General features: G+C 27.9%; 1 long non-coding RNA gene across 1 annotated transcript; it reads left to right on the top strand.

Annotated features, from left to right (window-relative positions):
- Window positions 1-11,927: 11,927 nt before the first annotated feature.
- Window positions 11,928-13,576, top strand: LOC127278729 (uncharacterized). The gene is made up of 3 exons (XR_007842539.1): window positions 11,928-12,231; window positions 12,584-12,758; window positions 13,245-13,576. It is a non-coding gene; the product is annotated as an uncharacterized LOC127278729 (long non-coding RNA).
- The last annotated feature ends 2,329 nt before the right edge of the window (window positions 13,577-15,905 follow it).

The raw sequence follows: 15,905 nt of genomic DNA, 5'->3' as shown, positions 1-15,905 counted from the left end.
CCCTGAAATGATGACCACCGGTGAGTCACACGATGATGCACTTTCATTTATTAAAAGTATGTTTTAAAAAATTGTCACGATACCAAAAAAAAAAAAAAAATACACGATTTATGCGTGAAAAACTTTTTTTTACAACGAAAAAAAAAGAACATATTGACACAAAACAGATTTTTCATAAATATACTTCTTTTTTTTTTCACTATTAATTGAAAGAAAAAAAATTTTATTACTTTGAAAAACAATTTTTGAACATTGAAACAAATAATTTATTTGATTCAAATAACTTGACTGTAGTCAAATAATTATTTCCAAGTATTAAATAATTATTATTTATTTATAAATAAAATTTATATCTATTTTTACGAATAATATTTTGTCTTATTGGGACGGTAATAAAAAAATTGCTCCTTTTGTTTATAAACCGTGTTCTTAAAAAAAAAAAAATTTTTTTAATCGACTAACACTGTTATGCGATATTCAATATATTGAAGATTTTATATATTCAGAAAACTGATTTTGTGGACTTATATTCAGTTGGAAAAGTAATTTTTCCTTGGGATATATCTAGTGAAATATGACAGTGTGTTTATATATATATATATATATATATATATATATATATATATGTAGAAAGCAGATTCTCTTTCAGTGTAATATGATGTTTCAGAGGAAACATAATTACATTCTGCTCGCTTAATACCATTCAAATATATGTCTTTTTCCAGTGACAAAATAAAATACAAAAATAATTTTAAACATTCAGAATTAATAATATAAAATGAAAATGCAATTTGTTTAATTCAATTTAAATATTAGTTATATTTTATTTATTACTAATTATTTTATTTATTATTAATTATTTTATTTTTATTATTAAATTTTAATTTAAAAATTAATTTTCATTATTTTAATTTTAAATGCCAAATTAAATTTCCGTTAAAAATTTTTTTTTTAAATTTAGAATATATTTTGATTCAAAGAATACGAGAATAAATTCCATTGAATTGTTCGAAAATAAGTATTTAGCATTTATATTATAATTAGAGAATTTTTTTCGATAGGAGGAAATTTCGATTAAGTGTTACTGTTTTGTTTTTATTACATATATATATATATAATCAGTGCTTTTTCTTTTCGTTTTCGTCGCGTTGACTATTGAGCCGTGTAAGAAGCTGCTCATCACTTCTTCTAATCTCGAAGGCTGTTCTATCAGCTAACTTTAAACAGCAATATATATGTGTACTCCTTCCTTGTTTCGTAATTACGTTCGCAACAGGGGTAATCATTTCCTCTTCCTGTTCCAACATATACATATATATGCCAACACATACACAAATTCATGTGGAACGAGAGTTCAATGAAACGTGAAGGAAGACGAGAAGATTACAGCACTGATATATATATATATATAGGTATATATATATATATATATATATATATATATATATATATATATATGTACGAAAAAAAGCGGAAAAAAGCATTAAAAAAAAAGAAAAAAAAAAAGATTAGAAGAGTATATTCTAAAGACGAGCTTTGATAAACTCAGAGAGCTTGTTTGTTACGTGACCTTTAACTCTTGTAGTAATCACAAAGTAACTTCAGAAAATTCTGTTTTTCACAAGCATCAATATTAATTAGAAAAAAAAAATATATAAAAAAGCAATTTTTCATATTTTTTCTTCCATATAATTTAAAAATGATCACAAAATTAAAAAATAGATCTCTTCTAATTTCTTTTCAATATTTACTTTGAAGAAAATAAAATTCCATTTTTTATATTTCAATTTTTTCCTTTTATTGTCTTTCTTCTATAATAATAATAATAATAATAATAATAATAATTGAACTTGCTAGGAAAATCAATAATAATATGACAAGAAAAAGATTGCGATCGCGCAAAAGAATAAAAAAACTTTTTTTCTTGTATATGTAATTGCAATTATATCAAAAACTTAAGAAAGACTTTAATTAAAGATTAAGACAATTTTCTTAGCGGGAAAACTTTGCCTTAATCAACTTTTACAAAACAGTTGAACCGCACTTGTTTTTGATAAAACTGTGATATTTATACTTTTTGAAGTTTTGTATGAAACAATTCTCGAAATAAACCCACAACTGATAAAATTTCATCTAAAAACAATTTTAATTTAGATCTTTCAAGATTATTATATCATGAAACTTTCTTTGTTTTCAAATATAACGAGAGAGTAACACTTTTTGTCCCTTCTCCTCCCTTTCAATTTTAAGGAATTATTTATCTTTCCTATAGGGAAATTTTCATTATTTTACCTTTTTTTTTCTTTTTTTTTGAAAATAAAAAGAAGCGACATATCGTCTTCTGGTATTTGAACAATGCTCGCTATATAAGAGGACAAATTTTTGATAAAATATTATTCGTTCAAAAATATGAAATAATTTTATTGAAAAATGTAAAATAATATTTTAATGAAATAATTTTCTTGAAAAAAATATATAAATAATAATAAATAAATATAAAATGATTTTAAATAAATATGAAATAATTTTATATAAATAAATTTTCATGAAAAATAGTCAAATTAAAAAAATCCATTAATCTTGTCTAAGAATATATAAAAAAAAATTGTGTATAAAAAAAATAATCATATTAAAAACTAGTACAATCAATTTTTGTATAAAAAAAAATGCAATAAAAAAATGAACCAGGAAAGTTTATTGATAACATTTTTGACACATACGCGGTATTTTATGAGAGTTTTAAAAAAGTGAGTGAATTTATTTTTTCAGGCCGTTATTTCTATACAAAAAAAAAAGAGAGAGAGAGAGAGACCACAGAATCTAAATTTAAAATAAAAAGACATAAATTCCAATTTACTCTGTGTTTTATGTAACTCCACTTGTTAAAGGATCAGAAGTCACAGAGTCCCTGTTATCTTTTACAACATCGTATTATTATTTTTGTGCGCGCAAGAACTCACTGTTAAGTTGAATAACAAGTTAAAAAAAAATTTACCTAACTTCAAACATTTCTTTTATATTCAGTTTCTTAAAAAATAAATTTGAAAAAATAACATTTTTTGGCAAAAAAAATTTTTTTTTTTTTGAGTAACAATATAAATTGTGTGTTCCTATAATATAAACAATAAAGTAGATATTTTATTTATTAACAAAACAATAAGTCAAAATGATTTTATTCATTTAAATAAACAAAACAAAAACAATTCAAACGATTTTATATTCATTATTTTGTGGAAAATAACAAAAAAAAAAAAGCTCTTGTTCCACTATCTTCTGTTGAGATGTTATATATAGTTTTTCCCAGTTTATATATTTATATATATATGGAAATTGAAGTGAACGAAATCTGTGTATTACGAGAGGGCATAAGTTTCTATAGAAGTGTACTTGTTTTTTCGCATGAGTGACCTCTTTTGCATCGATTGTTTTTCGCCTCTTATAATGCAAAAGCACTGATAATAAAAAAAAACAAAAAAAAAAACGAATAACTACGATGCTTTTAACAATTAGATTTAATACAATGTATATTCAATTACTGTTAAAAGTAACGCTATATAAATAACAATTCAATGGGAAATAATTCATTTATTGATTCAGTATATTGTTGCTATTAAATAATTTTATATTTAATATCGATAGTACATTATTTTTTATTGTCACACTTTGTTATTTTTTAATAACTTTCAATGACCTTATTTTATCTATTATTATTTATTTATTATTCATTTATTATTCATTTTTTATTCATTTATTATTTATTTATTATTCATTTATTATTTATTTATTATTTATTTATTATATTTTTTATTACTCATTTATTACTTACTTATTATGATTATTTAAAATAATTGTCAATTTGTGAAATGAATGATTTAATTAATTTGCATAAAAAGGATTTTTTCAACATATATAATAAACGAGAGCCTTACAATAATCTTCGATTTATTTGACGTGAAAGGGAATTAGAGACATTTAAATGTGGAATGTATTTACTCAAATAGCACGTATTCGTTATGGTCGCTTCAGTGACTGCTCACTCGGGAAATGAATGTTCCAGCCAGTGGTAGATTCGTAATCATCGAATAATTCAACCACCCTCTCGCCCCCTCACCTTTAAAACAGTAATGCCGCGCTATTGAACATTTTCCACGAATAGAAAATTAAAAAAAAAATACATTTTCAAAAATTACTATTTTTTTTTTCGAAAATTAACAATTTACCTCTCATTACTAAAAATAGGAAAAAAAATTTTTTTTTAATTTATTTTCCTGCACACTTGTTTTTTGTCTGACTATATAGTTTACAGTCACTAGCGAGAAAGAAGAAGAAAAAAAAAAAAAGGACAGAAGCGAAGGTAACGCAAATTGAGCTTACAATCCAATCAGACACCCACTCAGAAACTGCAGGATGGAAAGAGTGTGGAAAAAGGAGACGAGCAAGGGAGAAAAAAAAATGATAGAGTGAAAAATGAGAAGAAGGAAGAAAAAAGGGAAAAGAGAGTACTAGAGAAAAGTAAGGTGGGAAAGAAATTGCGAAGGAAAGGGAGATCATTGGCGAAGGGATGAGGGTTGGGGGGGGCGAGAGGGAAGTTTTGGCCTAAGAAGTCACGTGGAATTTAAGCGCGGGGTAGAAAAAAAAAAATTTGCAGATAGAAAAGAAGGAAGGAAGTGGATCCCAAAGTATATTTTTGATGAGATTTTTAAATGAGCCTCAATTGCGTTAAATAGCGCCAGCGGCTGGTTTTGTCCTCTTTTTTTTTCTCCTATATATATATAGTCCTCTTTCTCAAACTCCTAGCGGTTTCGCGACTTAATGTAAGATTTTCTTAAATAAAGTTTCAGACCTTCGCGCGTAATTGCATTGCTTTACTGCGACTCGAAATGGAAGACATTATCTAGATAAATCGAAATTTTATTGTAGTGCAAATTTTTAATTTCCAAATGAGAAAGAGAGAGAAATTTTTTTTGCAATTATGTAAAAAAAAAAAAATTATTTTCTATTTATTTATGAATTTTTAAAATTTTCACGAGGTAAAAACTGAGGGCAAAAATAGAAAATTGAGAAAGGGGATTTTTTTTTTCGTCAATGAAAGGAAAAGGTTTTTCTCAATACATTTTCGAACCTGAAACATTACCTTGGTGCAATGCAAAGTGGCACGTTTCCACTTGGCTATTTACATACAAACATCTAACTACTTGGGCGAATCTAACGTTTACCTAAATTCATTGATGATAAAAGCTTCTCGTCCCTTTATTGCCTTTCAGTGAGCGCAGATTTAATTAAAAAGTGTTTTATTTTTTTTTTTTTTTTGCAACAAACAAGAATATTTTGTTTCGAGAGACACTTATACATTGGTTATATATCAAGCGAGGGGAAAAAAATATGACGAAATGAGAGACAAGATGTTTCAATTTAAAATTCCTTCTTTTTTTTTTTGTGGAGAAAACAATTTAAGTCGAAACCCACTCTTCTACCCTCCTCTCTAACCCCCACTAGGAAAAGAAAAGCAAACGTTACGTGAAATGGAAAATTAATGCGAACTGAGAATTAAATAAAAAAAAAAGAAGAAATACACAGTTTTCTGCTCTCGAGACTAATAAAAATATTTTATTATTTCATAAGTATAAAAAAAATATTGTATAATATGAAAAATAGTTGATTTTTGTGAAGAAATATTATTAATTTGAAAAAAGGGGATTTTAATATAATTACTTTGGTGATGAATTTTTAAAATTAATTTCTGATTAATTGGTAATTTATATAAAAGAAATAAAAACCGATTTGTCATAAATTAATAATTTTAAATATTCATCACCAAAGAAAGCAATTATTTTAATATTTTATATATATATATGTATCTTTACTCTTTGATAATGCATATTATAATCAGACAAATAAATTTTCAATAAATCTCATTATTTTATAGAGAAAAAACGATATCAATAATTAAATAAAACACATTAAAATGACAACAAAAAATTAGAATATATTTCAAGATGGACAATTGTTTATTTAAAATCTAATAAACAAAACTTATTATTTAAAATACAACCGATAACAAAAATTTTGAATTAATTAAAAATTTAAATATAATAAATAATAAAAAAAAGAAATGAAATAAATTTTTCGATTTAAAAAATACTTTCATTATAATTTCATTGAAATAGCTCTATTATGTAAATATTACATTAAGCTTTGAAATATGTAAAAAAAAATCCGAAAAAAATTAAATATCAAATAAGAATATCCTTCTAATTAATTTATCTTTTTACTTAATTTTTTACGTCCCAGGTATATTACTTTCACCTCTTTTTAATAATTTATTTTCAATTTTAATTAAGGAAAATTGTTATAAAATTAAGGACTTACATTTAAACATTTTTTTTCATTTATAGAATAATTTTTAAAAAAATTACCACAGTTAGCTTAAAAGTATCAATTTGATCCAAATATCAATTTCATATTTTTGATATCAATTTGAGAGTATAAAATTCAAACTTTGATATTTTTGGTATCAAATTGATCAAAAATTTTCATACAAATTCGACACTTTTAGATAAATTGTAATTATAATTTGATAATTATAATTTTCTAATAGTTTTTAAAAACCTTTTTATCAAATTCCAAAATCTAAAAGAAAATTACATGCAAATCTACAAATTTTTAAAAAGACCAAAAACAAAAATCGCTAAAAGAAAAATAAACGTAAATCTAAAGGGAAAAATGAAAATCCACGTGTCAGAATTTCATTTAAATAATAAACAAAAGAATCAAGCTCACCTGTCAAGATTGTTTCAGACCTTGAGTTTGGCTCTGTAGGGAGTGGATCGTTAATAATCACTTATCGAATTAAAACTTTAAACGGCCACGCAATCTCGTCGGGGCAAAAACTTAATTGCCACTTAATCCGGTTAGCGAAACGTTAACACCCTGCGGTCTCTCCCGTTTCCCCTCTCTCTTTCTCTCTCTCTCTCTCTTCCCCTCGTATCTCCTTCAACCGACATCCACCCACTAAATTGCCCTAAGTGACAGACTCATAAATACAATAACGACTCTTGGCGGTTCGACGCTCCCGCTCTCTCAAAAATCATTTTTTTTTCTTTTTTTAAATTCAAAACACCGGGGCGGGAAAAGGTGTGCCAACAGAGAGAAAGAGAGAGAGAGGAAAAAAGGCCGGTAACTGGGTCTCTCGGTCGTGAAATAGTTCCCATCTGGAGCGTTATAAATAAAAATCATAAGATATTAGAAAATTCAGAAAAAATTTAAAAAATTTTTGAAAATAAAGAATTAGAAAAAAAAATATTTTTTTTAACGATATAGTCACTTATTGTTTGTTTTTTTTTTTTTTGAAATATTATTTAATGGAATTCGCGAGACTCCGTACGTGTTTTCCTTGGTGGGTTTGACGCGCGACTGTGTGACTGGGGACCAAACCCGGGCTACCGTCAACCCTCTTCTGCCTCTTGTCCCTTCGATTCATCCCCGTGTCGTCCTCCCTGCTTCCCTTCCTTTTTGCGAACGATGAGGAGGCGCAGGAACGAGACTCCACCGACCTGTATATATATATATATATATATATATATATAGATGTCGTCCTTTTCCCACCGAGAAATGGACCAGTCGATGTCTTTCTCTGTTGCGCATGAGGTTCATTACAACACCCTTTTCCTAGGTCGGTTCTGTTTCACCCTCTCGGTCGCACCCATAGTGAAAGAGGGGGAGGCGGAGGGTGCGTTTTCCTCCCTCTCACAGCCACCACCTTCTGATGAGAGATGAGTGCGCGCGCCGCGATTCAAAACCTGTGGTTAGAGATGGAAAGAGAAACGATACAGAAGGATGAGAGAGAAAGAGAGAGAGAGAGAGAGGGTTGAAAAAAGGATGGGGGTAGATAAGGATACATCCCAAATATAACCCTTGGTGTTTAAAGGTATATCGTCCCTGGGTATCTCCTTCTCTGTCGCCTTCTTCATTTTCTTATTCCGGAAGATTTTTCTTTTTTTTTTTTTTTTTCTTTTTTTTTGACGCTCATAGTTCCTTTACCAGACCAAGCGAGGCAAAGAGAGATCGTGGATATTAGAATACGTGCGCTACAAAATGAGGAACGAAAAAGACCGCTAAGAGACTGGATATATATCGGAAGTGAAGAGTCCTCAAGGAGTAAAAAAAAAATAGAAGAAAATTTCAATGTTGAAAAGAGAGAAAAGTATTTTAATTTTTGAAATTGAAAGATCAATTATTATTCTTTTATGTAACTAGCTATAAATTTCTCCCTAGGTTTTTACTAGTACTCATATTTTCATTTTATCTTCCACTGATTCGAATATTCACTCATATTTTCAATTTCACTTCCACTGATTCGAATATTCATTCATATTTTCAATTTCACTTTCACTTTCTCTTTCCACTGATTCGAATATTCATATTTTTATTTTCATTTTATTTCCGCTGATTAGAAATTAATGAAAATCAAAATTGAGAGAGAAAATTAAAGTCAATTGAAATGGAAGTGAAAATGAAATTGAAAATGGAAGTGAAAATGAAATTGAAAATGGAAGTGAAAGTAAAAATGAAATTCAGTTAAAAATTAGAATCAGTGAATGTGAAAATAAAAATATGGATGAAAATTGAAAAATCAGTGAAAATGAAATGCAAAATTGAATTACATTATTAAATTAATACAAGACCTTTAATTTTGAAATATTCTTAATTTATTATCAATGTAAAATAAAAATGATTAATTCAAAAATTATCATTAAATTCCAAATTGAACAATTTCCATTTTCTAAATAAATAATTCTGTGTTTTATGAATGTTTTGAAGAATTAAAATTTTATGAAAAAAAAAAATTGTTCCAATATTTTTAATAATTAAATTATATAAAATTTTAATTCAATTGTTATAGAAATTTGAAAAATTCTTGATTGAGAAATTAAAGGCAAAAAATATGGAACTCGTATTAAATAAATATTGGCCTAATTAAAATTAATGGAGTAAAATGAATATAAAATTTTTGTGGAGCTGCTAAAAATTTATTAAATGCACAAATGAATATTCTGTAAAAAAAAATTATTTTAAAATTGACATTATTTTTATTCTTTAGATTTTTCTTTTTAAACAAAATTTCGAACTTTTATACAGCAAATTCACAAGGTTATCAATTTTTTTTTTGTTTGATACAATCTTCACAAAATGTAATATTAATTCAACAAGATAAAAATTTGTTGTATTAATTAAAAATTCTGGGTAAATAAAAATTTGTATTATATAAAAATTCTTTGATGAAGGCAATTTTTTTTTTTTGTTGAATTTGTCACATTAGTTAATTAAGAATTAGTTATTTAATTGTCAGTAAACGAGACGGGTTTTTTTTTATAGATACATTTTATATTTCTCATTTCTTATTAGACTTTCTTATTTCTCTCAGGAATATTTTTCAACACTTTTCAATTTTATGTCAAGCAGCAAGCGTACCGAAAGTGAACAATAGGCAATTTATTTCCGTCGATTCTGAATTGCATCTCCGATGACATATCAAAACTCGTATTCTAACGGATTGATATCATTTTACTTTTTCTTGCCTCTCAATAAGTTTCGTGTTCTTTATTTTTTTTTTTTTAAATGTAATTTACCTTTTTTTTTTTGGAATAATAATGAGCTTACTTGAAAAATTGCTCAATTTAAAGGAAATATTTGTAAATACTGTTATAATATTATTATAACAATAATATAACAAAAATATATTATTATGAAAATATTATAATATATACAAGTATTATAAAAATATAATATTTATTATTATATATTATTCTAATTGTCTTTTAGAGATATAATATTTATTATACAATTTTTACATTTTCAATCGCTTCTCATTAGCAGCGATTCGCGACAACCTGCAAATAGAATATTACGAAAACAATTGATAATCTAAATTGTAAAAATCAAAATCAATAACAATTAATTGTTGTTACAGGAATAATAATAATAATAATAATATGCATTCAACAAAATCAATACTTTCTACTTGTCAGAAAATTGTTGTAATTCGGGTATTCAAGAGGGAATAAATATTTTTCTATTTTCTACTAGAAGTAAATATATAAAAATTCAATAGTTTTTGTCTGACTCTAACTGAATTTTACTACTGATGACAGTGTAAAATTGCAAAAATATTGATAGTCTGACTGTAAAGTAGTTTTACTACTATTTATAAAATTACAATGGAATTGAATCGTTACGTCTGACTAAAACAGATTTTTACTACTGGAACAAAAATTTTTTTATATAGAAAGTCTGACTGTAAATTTATTTTACTACTAATTGTAAAATTACAATGAAATTAAATCGTCACGTCTGACTAAAACAGATTTTTTCTACTGATATCAAAATAAAATTTTGTCTGACTAAAGCAGATTTTTTCTACTGATATCAAATTAAAATTTTGTCTGACTGAAACCGACTTTTACTACTGATATTAAAAAGGAATATTTTTTCCAATATTATTTGAAATACATTTGACTGCTAATTATTTATTATATAATCTAATTAAAACAAACAATTAAATACGTAAATATTCCAGTAGAAGAATTTTTTTTCAAATGTAAAAAAAAAATTATCAAACGATATCCAAACTGAGAATACTCATATGTTCTATTTTTTTTTAAGAGAATTACATTTGAATTAGAAACACGTTTTCGAAAACACTCTAATGGAGAGGGGTGGGGGGGGGAAGGTGGTTGGGGGAGAAGTGTGCGACATTTAAGTAAAGGACTTCCTAAGCCTTGTCCTGGCACTGTAATTATGACGGAACTAAGCCCGGATCCCGGATCGGTGATGCTTAGTGCTAGACGCAGTCCAGATACCTTCGCTTGGCCAAAACCAATTTGGAATTAATTCAACGGACGCCGGAATTAACGTGGGCGTTCTCTGGTATGGAAACCACGCGCGTAATCTTTTGGAGATTACAACGAAAAATCCTCAAGGATCGTGATCTCGTTTCAGTTCAAACTTTTATGAAATTTATTTCCAATGTCATTTTAAAATGTTTTTTTTTTGGTGAGGGTGGGGGGGGGGGGGTTTGAATTCGATTTTTATAAAAAAAAAAAAATATAAATGAATTACAAAAAAATGGTATTTTTCGCTTGGCTGATAATTTAAAAAATTTATACGTTTTACAAAAAATGTGTAAATAGAAATTTAATTTTGTATAAAAGTTCAGGTTATATGAAAATTTATAATGAAGTTTATAATGGAAAATTTCGGTAAATATACAGAGTTTGTTAAATAAAAATTAAAAATTCTACTTTATAAAATTTGGTTATCCAAATTTAATAATTTGTAACTTTCAATACACGATAATTTGTAGTAATTTGTTTTCGTTATTAAAAAAATTTAATTCTTTTTGTGATTTAGGAGAAAATTATCTGCACTTAGAAAACGATTTCTTAGAAATGAGAAAATAGCTGTGGTTTGTAATTCCCTAGGGAAGGTTTTGAATATAATAGTGGTTTCAGAAGGGTAGTTGTTTGACCTGCTTCGGTAGTGAAATCGAGTTTCCAGCACACTCTGCTAATCGACATTGGGATATATACCTCGTGATATTAATCGAGCTTCCATAAATCAGTGTTGGGAATGAAGTCATTGGATTCTAAACTCAAGTTGAGATCAAAACCCTTTTAGGGTTCTTATACGCGTTTACGGAGAAATCGGATAGTCGAGTATGATGATGGTATATATATATATATTAAAGAGAATCTCTCTGCATCCACGAATAGAATATTGTCCTATCTGGCATTAGTGTCCCATTGTTTCAGTTGTCACACGCAGGGACAAGAGAAGCTAAATACACTTTGTTGATGCCCGTTAATATACCCTAGCTTTTGATTGTGACTGCTTCCAAGAAGCTCATTCGAAAGATTTGTCTCGAAATGAAATACTCAAACCATTATGTACAGTAAAACGTACAAATGCCTTCCACTTGAAGTTGCTGCTAGAAAATGAATATTTGCGGTTAGTCTTGTATTTTCGTACTCTTTGCCGACAGATCTGCCAAATGATCAGGTGTCATCAATGGTCATCACTAGAAAAGTTTGTTTTGATCGGTTGGTTTTTTCGATAGCGGCTTTTGTAAATTCTTCAATGTTTTAGAAATAATTCCGAGTGTTAAAATAATTAAATGTGTTCGGGAATTAAATGTTAAAGTGATTGATAAAAGGATTATGCAATCAATTGCAGGTGAGTAACACTTTCAAACAACATGTAGGTTAGAAAAATGTAAACAATAACACAAATGATGTTTTTATATTTGGAAAATAAAACCAATAATTCTCTTATGATTTCAGTATTTTCCCCGTCAATTAAATGTGGAACTTTGTTTACATACTGAAATAATTATTTTTTATCACTAATTTTTAATTATTTGTCTTTTACAGTAAAACTGTGATTTAGACAATTTTGTTAAAAACAGGCTTTTTTCTTTTCGATTTTAAGATTTCTTTTTCCTCTCATTTTATTTTTTCTTCGGTTTTTACTCGTCGATTTACGGAAATCAGATTTATAACGACAATTTTGTGTTTTGAATTTTTAGTTATTATACGAAAGACAGCAACTACGAACAGAGGAGACATTATAAAGAGGAATTCAACAATCTTTGTCCGGAATATAAACAATTATAAAAATACGTTAACAGTAAAAGTCGATATTATAAGTGGCAGCAGCAATATAATATAGTGAAAGCTCAGGGGAATTTTCAAGAACTCAAGGTAATTGTTTGAAATATTTTTTGCTAAATAGATAAAGTAAAATATTTTTTATATTTTGTTTGAGCCAATTTATATTTCCCCCAGAGTCCTTGTCGGATATTTATTAGTAAAATTTGATAATTCATGGAAATAATTTTTGTAAAATCACTCAATTTCTAATTCATCTTTTAGAGCTTACTTATAATTTATAAGAACTTACAAGCAGAAAAAAACGTAAAATTTGTGTTTGATGCACAAAAACATTTTATATAAATTTTCTTGATTTTTTTCGATTTTTAACGGTATTGGATTCTTAAAAAAGATGAAAAAAATTCAAACTTCGGGAATTATTTAAAGTTAACAGATTTACCTTCGTTTCAAAACTAATTTAAAAGACAATGAAAAATTGTAGATTTCTTTGTAAATTATTACAGATTTATGAATTTTGTTTCTCCCAATTGAATTTTAATTCTCAAAAAGTATATTACAAAATTTTTTACATTTCAGATAAAAATAAAAATTTTTAAAGATTACAATATGAATAACGATCCGGTCTTCAAGCAACGTAACACGAGACACGATTATTTGCATGGAAAATTGACTCACTTAAAGAATTTGGTCGAAGAATTTGATACGAAGCATTTCGGTGTTAATGGTAACAAGACAAGATTTTGAAGAAGAAAAATATTTGTTTAATTGAAAATTGTTGGATAGAAAATTAATTTGGCTTAATATATAAAATATGAAAAAAATTTAATAAACATTAATAGATTTAAAGAAGTTAATTTCAGAAATAAATAAAAAAAGAACAATAAACGAAATTAAACACAAGAAAATACTAAACAAAAATAATGTTACAAATAAATTTCCTTTCATTAAAGAAAATATTAATATATTGATAATATATTTTTTTAAGTTAGAAAAATGTTAATTATTTTTAATAAAAATTTGATTAACAAAATTAATCTGGTTTCAATTTATAATGACGATTAAATAAAAAATGTCTCGTGCCTCTAATAATTATATTGATTTTTTATTGAAGTTATAATGAATAGTAACAATAATTAATAATAACAATTAATTTTAATAAATTTTAATTTCTTTAATTTAATTAATTTGAAAAAAATATAATGAATTTTTCTTAATTTTGGGGTGGCGCAACGTTTGTATGAGGTTATTAATGACGGTTGTCCACTCCTCCCTCGTGAAACTTACATCCCCTTTCTTCTTTCACTGAACGTAAGCTATAAAAAGAAATTTTTTGATAATTATCATTATTATCACAAGTGGAAAGATTCAATGGAACGTGCTAATTAGAAATTCCGTTAGAATTTCGATTTTCATTAGAAGTTTTTTCCTTTTTTTGTAAAAAGTATTTGTTTTTTACATAATTATATTGAAATTTCTCTTTTCAATAACCTTTCGACAATTGCCAATAAGAATTCACATGAAAATTTCAAAGAGCACTTTTCTATAAATCTATCCAGGTAAGTAGATTTAGAAATTTAAGGTAATTTTTTACCTATAGTTAGAGACGAACATAACATTAAATTTTTTATCAAATTTTATATCACTTTTGACCTAAAGGTCAATAAGATCAAGGGGAAAAACAAGTTCGCAGATAGTTCAAAAATTTTGAACAAAGTGTTTTTTTCGCCTCCAATACTTTGCCATACATGGCCCATAGTTCGACCATAGTCCAAAAATTTTGAAAAAAGTGTTTTCCTCCCCTCCCATACTTTGCCATACTTGGTCCATAGTTCAAAAATTTTGAGAAAAGTGTTTTTCTCGCCTCCCATACTCCGCCATACTTGGCCCATAGTTCGCCCACAGTTCAAAAATTTTGAGAAAAGTGTTTTTCTCGCCTCCTATACTCCGCCATACTTGGCCCATAGTTCGCCCATAGTTAAAAAATTTTGAGAAAAGTATTTTTCTCGCCTCCCATACTCCGCCATACTTGGCCCATAGTTCGCCCATAGTCCAAAAATTTTGAAAAACGTGTTTTTCTCGCCTCCCATACTCCGCCATACTTGGCCCATAGTTCGCCCATAGTTCAAAAAATTGGAAAAAAGTGTTTTCCTCCCCTCCCATACTTTGCCATACTTGGCCCATAGTTCGCCTATAGTCCAAAAATTTTGAAAAACGTGTTTTTCTCGCCTCCAATACTCCGCCATACTTGGCCCATAGTTCGCCCATAGTTCAAAAATTTAGACAAAAGTGTTTTCCTCCCCTCCCATACTTTGCCATACTTGGCCCATTGTTCGCCCATAGTTCAAAAATTTTGAGAAAAGTGTTTTTCTCGCCTCCAATACTCCGCCATGCTTGGCCCACAGTTCGCCCATAGTTCAAAAATTTAGAAAAAAGTGTTTTCCTCCCATCCCATAGTTTGCCATACTTGGCCTACAGATTGCCCATAGTTTACAAAAGTTTGAGAAAAGTGATTTTCTCGCCTCCCATACTCTGCCATACTTGACCCATAGTTCGCCCATAGTTCAAAAAAAAAGAAAAAAGTGTTTTCCTCCCCTCCCATACTTTGCCATACTTGGCCCATAGTTCGCCTATAGTCCAAAAATTTTGAAAAACGTGTTTTTCTCGCCTCCCATACACCGCCATACTTGGCCCATTGTTCGCCCATAGTTCAAAAATTTTGAGAAAAGTGTTTTTCTCGCCTCCAATACTCCGCCATGCTTGGCCCATAGTTCGCCCATAGTTCAAAAATTTAGAAAAAAGTGTTATCCTCCCATCCCATAGTTTGCCATACTTTGCCCATAGATTGCCCATAGTTTACAAAAGCTTGAGAAAAGTGATTTTCACGCCTCCCATACTCTGCCCTACTTGACCCATAGTTCGCCCATGGTTCAAAAATTTTGAAAAAAGTTTATTTCTCGCTGCCCATACTCCGCCATATTTGGCCCACACTTCGCCCATAGTTCAAAAAGTTTGAAATAAGTGTTTTTCTCGCCTCCCATAGTTTGCCAATACTTGGCCCATAGTTCGCCCATACTTCAAAAAATTGGAAAAAAGTGTATTTCTCGCTTCCCATACTCCGCCATACTTGGCCCATAGTTCGCCTATAGTCCAAAAATTTTGAAAAACGTGTTTTTCTCGCCTCCCATACTCCGCCATACTTGACCCATTGTTCGCCCATAGTTCAAAAATTTTGAGAAA

This window comes from Leptopilina boulardi, unplaced genomic scaffold (genome assembly GCF_019393585.1).
Source record: "Leptopilina boulardi isolate dan_hultmark-lab unplaced genomic scaffold, ZJU_Lbou_2.1 LbouV2_211, whole genome shotgun sequence".
In the NCBI taxonomy this organism is placed as follows: Eukaryota; Metazoa; Arthropoda; class Insecta; order Hymenoptera; family Figitidae; genus Leptopilina; species Leptopilina boulardi.
The sequence above is the reverse complement of the archived record's forward strand: the minus strand, read 5'-3'. Positions and strand labels throughout refer to the sequence as shown.